Raw genomic sequence first — 8,864 nt, forward strand, 5'->3', positions numbered from 1 at the left:
CCACCAGAGGTCTTTCTAGCTCTTCTGGAAACGTGCATTCTGGCCCTCAGTCATGCTTTCCTTTGTTTGGATATATTGTACTACTTAAAATGTGGAAGTGAATTACTTTGTGCATGTTGTGGGAATGATCGTTTAAAAGGACTTGAAGCCATAGTCTGTAAAAGAAAATAAATCCTTCAGTCTAATTATAAAAGGGCTTTTTCATGTTAAACTGCAGGTATTTGTGCATTTTAATCCAGTTCAGTGTGGCAAACTGTTCCTTCTATGTGCATGTATTTTATGCGTTTTTTAGAAAATCTGTTTTGAAGACTTGTTTTGGCAGAATGCCACACAGCTGGAAGACATCATAGCGCCTGTATTTTCACCCTCATAGGCCTACCTTCTTTCTTGGCTAATTAACTTAAGTGCACAAGGGTATGTATATATATAGACAGTTTAGGGCTTTGTATTGAAATAAATAAAGTCCATGATTAATGAATAAGCTGTATGAGACCTGACAAACAAGGGAGCTCAATACATTGTCTTTGTGTCTTTGTAGCAGGAAACTGTGTAGCTTCAGTTACTTTACCCTGAATGGTGGCCATAAACACGAATTTATCATTGTTCCCAACATTATTTTCATTTGTTAGGATTCATAGCAGGAGGTGTTGAAGCAGTTGGTGCACAGACACAGGTGGATTAACGGGCCCACCTGGCGTGTGTGAAGTCACTGCTGTTAACTTTGCATTTGCAAGTCGTGGTTCATGAAGATCCCATAATGTTATTATCCACTCCTGATCTGTCTGAATGGGCCCCCCTCCATCATATAACATGGGCCTGCAGACCAATCTAATATAATAATACTATGCTACTACTATATACTACTAATACTATAATAATAACTGCATGGCCATACGGTAGAGTTTTTGCAGGGTGGGGCGGCATATAGGCTATATTTGAAGTGCTGAGAGTGTTGAAGAATGCTCTTTGAAATATTATGCATGCCAGATGACCTTCATTGATTGATTGTGTGTGTGTGTGTGTGTGTGTGTGTTGCATCACTTGGCTATTATGCTTTTTTATATGTTTTAGTGTTAAGCCTTCATTGGGACAGGTGAAATTCCTTATATGAACATATCAACTATTTTTAATAGTTTATAGGGGCTCAGCTTTTGCAAAAATCAGAGGATGCCCTATTTATTGCAGATATAATATTGTTAGTTTTTGCAAGAAAGAAGCTTCTTTCTAGAAGGTAATCCACAAATTGCAAAAAAATAAACTCGAGACTCGACGACCTATCTCAACTTAGGACAGGGGTCAGCAACCTTTACTATCAAAAGAGCCATTTTAGGCAAAAAAATATATATATATATTCTGTCTGGAGCCGCAAAACATTTGAGCATTGTGATGAAGGTAACACAGCTTATAGTCTAAGTATATAGTATATAAGTCTAATGCAGTGAGGGCCAAAGAACAAATGTACTATGGAGTATTAGGGCCACATTGAGGGAAAAAACATCTGAGATTTCCAGAATAAAGTCATAATATTATGACAAAAAAAATTATAACTTTACGAGAAAAAAGTCGTAATATTACGAGAATAAAGTCATAACTTTACGAGAAAAAAAGTCGTAATATTACGAGAATGAAATCATAACTTTACGAGAAAAAAAGTCGTAATGTTACGAGAATAAAGTCATAACTTTACGAAAAAAAGAAATTACACGTAAAATTACTACTTTCTAATATTATGACTTTATGCACATAATACTACGACCTTTTTCTCTTAAACTTATGATGTTATTCTCATAATATTATGACTTTTTTTTCTCGTAAACTTATCACTTTATTCTCGAAATCTCCGATTTTTTTTTTTCACAATGTGTCCCTAATACTCCGCCGTACCATAGACCTACAACAATGATAAATAAAAATGAAAATGTAAACAAAAAACAGTTATTCATTTCCATTTTTATAAATCCACAGGGAGCCACTGGAGAGGGGCTCCAGAGCTGCATGTTGCTGACCCCTGGTCTAGGAGGTCAATGCCTAACCATAACAATCTCGCAACTTGTGGGTTACCTTCTACACAGGACCGTGAACGTGAGACAGGTCACGTGAGGTCACGATAAGGTCAGCCTGTGCATGATTGACAACCGCACTTCATGCAAAATGGAGCGGCTAACTGAAAAGCTAAGTAAAGAAAAAGGAACAAGAGAAGTAGGTTTCCTCGCATTTCCAGTTTATTTTATTCAATTGTGTTCAAACTCTGAGTCCAAAGTAATTGAGAAGGCTTACTATTGACAATATTAAGCATAAAATGATTGCTCCGAATAATTCTGGATCATGGCCTTCAATCTATGTTTCCTAATGTCCCGACAGTAATTGCGTCATTCTCTCACCTGTCCGGGATTCAGGTCAAAGGGGACACAAAAACGCCTCAAGGCACTTTCTCTCGTGGCTATACTGAGAGCGAACTGACCAATTCATGTGACTTTGACGATATCCTGGAGGATTTTGCAGAAAACAGAGCCAGGAGAATGCACTGCATCAGGTAAGACTGTTTTATAATTAATTTAGGAGTCTTCTTCCTGTGTTTCTATGTGACACCATTAGATATTAGAGCTGGTTTAAATGGAGCTATCTCTTATTTGTGGTTGAGAAGGGTGTATATTAATGTAACAGTTGTTGCTTGTGTATCCTGTGTTGTTGAGATACAGATGGATTTATTTCTAGTTCTTGTGCTGTTGGCTTTGAGTGTCCCTGTGCTGTAAACCCTGTCGAGATGCAGGTGAATGTATGCTAATATGCTTTTACACATCTGGGCCCTGGGGCCTATATTCTCATAATCCGACTGTTGAACATGGAGAGATAATGTTTTCTCTTAAAGATAATCTCTGTGATATTTATCATTTGTAGCTTTTATATAACACATGCTATTTAGAACCTAACTTAACTTTCTTTGAGTTTTCAGCTTTTTCATATCTTTTGAAAAAGAAATATTTAAAATTATTTTTAAAAATATATATTAAAATGATATTAAATTATAAAACTAAACTACCATATAAAAAAAACTACAAAAAAAGCTATTTTTTTGAGTTTTTTTGAGTTTGCACATACATATTTATTTCTTTTACAAATAATTATCAGATCAAACCAATTAGAAGAATACACCCTCTTACATAAACGTTTTTGTTTACTTGAGTGTTCCAACTATTTGCAATATTTACTTTCTTAAGAATTTACAATTTGTATGTAATCATTTAACATACAGTACATGGTGTGTATAGAGGGGTTGAGGTCTCATGTAGTTATTTATAGAACCTAACAGTGTGATTGTTAAAACATCAACTCCCATGTTTCAAGCCTTGTGAGGTGTCATAGTGTTTTGTAAATTCTTTTAAAATTTATATTTTAAAAAACGATCAAAATACTGAATAAACTGATTGACAGGCATCACATTTTTGAGCTTTTGCATAAAAATCCAAAGAAACTACCAACTGTGGATGTCAGTAGAAATAAGTAGAATTTATTCATATTTATTTCAATTCAGTATTATTGTCCCCATTTAAAAGCACATTAATAAAACCAAAACTTAAGACATAAAATGTCCTATCTGACATGTAGTGGAGTAAAAGTTCACCAAGTCTCACCAAAAATAAATACTTTTACGTTAGAATATAATGTTTTTCGCATAGTACCGGTACTTTGAAGCTGAAGTTGAGTGCAGTACTTCAGTATATAGTTACTTTACACCTCTATTTTTATGCCTACTTAGCATTTTAACATCTTTGCAGTGCTGTGTGGCAGCAGATTTATGTCTTCTTTGTTAGAAAATGCAGCCATCAGTAAGCAAAATGCAAATCAGAACGACCACACACTGGTTGATCTGCAAACTCCTACAATCTTCATGTGTAGAATGTAGTCAGCAGTTATGTAGGGGGTTTTATAAAGTCGTACTTCTAGGACATGATATTAAAGAGCAGAAATGGTTAGAAAGGAGATACGCCGGGGCCACACAGCGCGCATCATGCTCGCGTGACGGCAGCGTCACGTCGTGGCCGCGTCATGCCCACCTAGGGTGTTCACACTAGACGCAAGTTACCCACGTCTCGGGAGCGTCCCGGAGCTACCTGTCAGCTGTGTTTTTGCTGTTGCTGACAGCCCTTTCTTTCTACATAGAGTTTGCCTTTTAATGGCCATTTAACTTCATAATAAATGTGATTTATATTTATTTAAGACAAAAAAGGGTAAGAACTGTGTGGTAATTTGTAAATATTATTAAAAACAAGCAAATAAATTCATACATAAATATTAATATATAGCCCATATAAATCCCTCTTTTCTGTCAGTGAAGAGGGATTTATATATATACAATGAGGAGGGATTTCTATGGGCTATATATATATATATATATATATATATATATAAATCCCTCTTCATTGACAGTGAAGAGGGATTTCTGTGGGCTATATATTAATACAAAAAAATAAATAAATACATTAGTAGTAAGAGAGAGCCTACAGCAATCCCTCTTCACTTTGACTGGCACAGTTTTAAACAACATTTCCAGGGGGTTTCGGGTTCCTGTTCTACAGCATTCCAGGTTGCGGCTTTTATCGAAAAGGACTTAATTTACATCTGGGGCGGGACAGCAATTTACATTATAAATGCTGATGTTCCGACATCTCAGGCAACTTGGAGCTTTTCACCACCTTGTTGCTGAACTGCGCCTTGATGGAGAAAAACACCTGAAGTATTTCAGAATGATAAATATAAGTAAAGTGTTTTTTTTTTTATTATTATAAAACAAAGCAAAATAAACAGTTTCGTTATTTGTTAACCTTTAGAAAACGAAAATTATTATTAAATATCTTTAAAAAAATTAAATAACACCTCTAAAAGAAAGAACAATAAAGTTACGTGGTGTTTGTTGAGAGAGAGAGAGAGAGAGAGAGAGAGAGAGAGAGAGAGAGAGACGGAAAAATACTGCCAACTATCACCTGATGTTCTTATAACCTATTAACCCAGTCTATTATATGTATAGCATATGTAGGGTTTCTGCTATGACTACTACAGTGTTTACATAATTAAAAGCCTGTACTATATTAACTTGATGGAAACCTGCAAGCAGACAACTGCTTTATTTAGAGTATTTCAGAATAAAAGCATTGTGTTAATGAATGAATGATTCTGTGCACTAAAAACGCTAGAGGACTTTTATTTTGAAATCTAGATAGGAAGTGTAAAATATTGATGGTCAGTGACATATTCTACAGATGTCTAGACATGGAAACTGTAGTAATCTTGCTCATATACTGTCAATAGATCACCTTCACTGTCTGTTGCTGCTGGGAGACGCAGCCGAGAGGTAAGCGGCAAGCGTGAAAAATAGGCGAGCTTTCTATTCTATAAAATAGACGCACGTCTGACGTGCGTCTGACGTGCGTCTGACGCGCGTCTCATGCGGGCAGTGTGTCCACTCTAACCTGTTAACATGGACGCCGAAATAAAAAACAACACGCGACGTTGCTGTCACGCGAGCATGATGCGCGCTGTGTGGCCCGGGCTATAGGATCACAGCATCAGACCACATCACATGAGGCCTGGAAACGTACACACACACCGCCCACCTCATCAACCAATCACTGTTGTTTCATTCAGTCACACCCCTTGTTTGAAGCACAACAACCATTTGAACTATGCAGCCCTGCTAAATAAAGAGGCATAGTAGACACTATCAGCAGAGCTGGTGACGCTCAGTCACTGTTCACCAGCTCTGTGGGCATCAGATTGATCTGTGTGATCATTGGTGTGCCAGTGAGATAAAACATTACATGACGCCTGATCACTGATACGCAGCAGTGTGACTAGCTGTGATTTGTTGAAGGCTACGTGCAAATTTGAACTATTTGTGCAGGTTTCATGAACCATTTTTTCATTGGTGTGGGGTTAAATATACGTGTTTTGGATTGATCAGATGAGATGAAGATGAAAACTGAGAAGAGCCTTCTCTCTGTGTGCCCTCTTGACTTTAGTCGCTTGCTTTCCTCACTTACGTTTCTCTTCTGAAAAGCCGCCGACACGTGCAGATTATTGCCAACGGTGCGGCACACACTGCAAATACTAGGCCCACAAACGCTCGGGCCAACTGTCAATAACATCATCGTCATCATCATCGTCATCAGGAAACGATTCTGCATTTCTAATCGAAGTTGGCAAAGTCTTAATCTTTCTGATCTATCAATTTTAGTGTTAGCGAAAGCAGCCTTTTCACCGACAGTCTGATAAGACTGGATGAGTCTTGTGATAACCTGCATGCTACTGAGATATTAGGATAGTAGGAACATGGCCTCCTCCGCACAGCTGCTGTGCTCAACCACTAGAGGTCGCTGTATCTGTCCTCTCTCTGGTCCAGATACAGCTCATCTGCTGTGGGTCCTGGACTCATGTGAATGTTGTTGTTGCAGTTCAGCAGAAACTGTGGTGTTTCTAAAGAGAAGCTGAGTAGATTTAACAAGGTTGAACCTATTTAATGTATCTGAGTATGCATATTTGTGTTGCACCGTGATCACAGCTCCAGGACTTGCTCTTGTGAGCTAGCTGTGCTTCCACCCAAGATGTTTAGCTTTAGGGAAGACAATGGGTATGTTAAAGGGACTGTTTGTAACTTCTTACACGTATAAATCTTCTTCTTACAAACAGTCCCTTTAAGGCTAATTTTCAGGGAATATGGGTACGTCTATCTAGTAGGGGTGGGAATCACCAGACGCCCCACGATATGGTATTATCACCATACTTAAAGCTGCAATGCGTTTTCCGGATTTCTACGCACTGCAGCTTTAAGTCACGATACGATCTTATTGCGATTTTCAACATTTTGCGATATGCTGAGTATTGCAATAAGATATATTACGATTTATTACCCTTTTCAACATCAGTTTTATTTACTAAGATACAGTTTTCACTCTGTTCATCTCAGAGTTTTCATTCACATATCTTGAGGTCAGAGGTCAAGGCACCCCTATGAAAATGGCCATACCAGTTTTTCCTCGCCAAAATTTAGCATTACTTTGGAGCGTTATTTAGCCAGCTACAACCTCTTAAAGACAGAATAGCAGCCATTGGATTGTTAAGAGGTTAATATTTTATATAATAAAAGGTCGATACTTGATCTATTGATTCCCCACCCCTACTGTCTAGCACTGTAATAAGTTAAATTTTAAATGTTCACCATGCCCTGTTATCATACTGATATAATAATAATAATAATAATAATAATAATAATAATAATAATATTAATTGAACTAGCAGAGGTCCAGAAGTACAGTGAAGTATTCAATAGATCAGTCATACTGCCACTTCAGGTCATACTGCACGTGTGGAACATTTTCTTGTGAAGCTGCACGCAATTTGAATGATTTGTTGAAAAGATGCCACATCGTGATAAAGCAATGAGGGCTGGTGTGTACGTATGACTCTGAACGATATATACAGTCTGTTATGACTGTGTTGGCTCAAAAAACACGCACCTAGTGGACGAGCCGTTATCTCCTTCCAGTTTTAAAATACATTTTTGTTTAAAGGCTCAAACAGGCCTTGCTACCACAAATGAATTATCTTATTATTATCATCTCATTATATTGGAATCCAATTTGCTCATCTTCTTCAGATTTTAAAAAAAATATTAAACAATTGCGTTCTAAAATAGACTCCTGCTCACTAGGTCTCACCCTACATAAGCCATGCTGTTCATCTGAGGGCACAAGAGATAATATCCTGATCCAGTAAGGCTGCATGAGGTCGAACATACAGTATACCACACTGATATAAATCATGATGTAAGCATGATATCACATTTAACAGAAAACTGTCCATAGACACTGTTGGTTCACCTCATGGTGATTGTGCTTTCCTGATCAACTCACCTTTCATTCAACTATTGATACTTTGTTGTACTATACCTGGTTATCTGATCTAGGTCAAACGCTTGAGGAAAAATGTCTTGCAAGCTTCTAGAAAGATTAGGGTTGCATATTTTCACTGCAGAAAACATCATATCTCCAAACTGTATGAGGTAACTGAATTGCAATGCTGAAGGCTACAAGCCTGTCTTGCTTGCACCTGTGACAGCCTGGTGCCCATTCATGCAAATGAACTAAAAGTTGAAATAAGAAAAAATGTTAATCAGTGTTATTGTTAATTATTGCAGTGAATGGATAATGTAAGAGTAAATGTGTGGAAACAAGAATCAAATTCTATCCGATGGAAGCAAGAGAATTGAGAGATGTTGATGTTAAAGCCATTTGATTGTCCTGAGGCCCAAACTATTCAGGTGTAGAACATTTCCTTACTTGATGTTCTGTCTGCTTATTGTTCTTTGAACAACATTCACTCCTTAGAAGCTTGAATGTTGTCCATCCAGTCTCAGAAAACATTTCACCGTTCTTTTAAACCACTAAATCATTAGCACCCTCCATATACACACGCACCTTTTGGAGTAAACTGAGAGAGAAACAGGCAGTACAGGAAAAGTAGATGACATAAGCATAACCAAAAAGCATATCTGATCCTACATACACATCAGTTTGCTGGAGCACCGTTGCTTCTCAGTAATTTATCACTGGGTTACTACACTTCTCATACGAGGCTGACAGGTTTATCAACATCCTGATCGTCACTTTGTAGCAGCACAGCACGTGTTCATACACTGGAAACATCCACTTGCAACAAAAAGAGTTCCTCCTTCCGCAGAGCAGCCGTTGCTAAGTGGGAGATGTCTTAACATTTTCAAATGCATTGTCATGTTTGTTTGACCAGATATAATGGCCTGTAAGGCAAGGCAAGGCAAGGCAGCTTTATTTGTAGAGCACATTTCATCAACA

This window comes from Sebastes fasciatus, chromosome 6 (assembly GCF_043250625.1).
Source record: "Sebastes fasciatus isolate fSebFas1 chromosome 6, fSebFas1.pri, whole genome shotgun sequence".
Lineage (NCBI taxonomy): Eukaryota > Metazoa > Chordata > Actinopteri > Perciformes > Sebastidae > Sebastes > Sebastes fasciatus.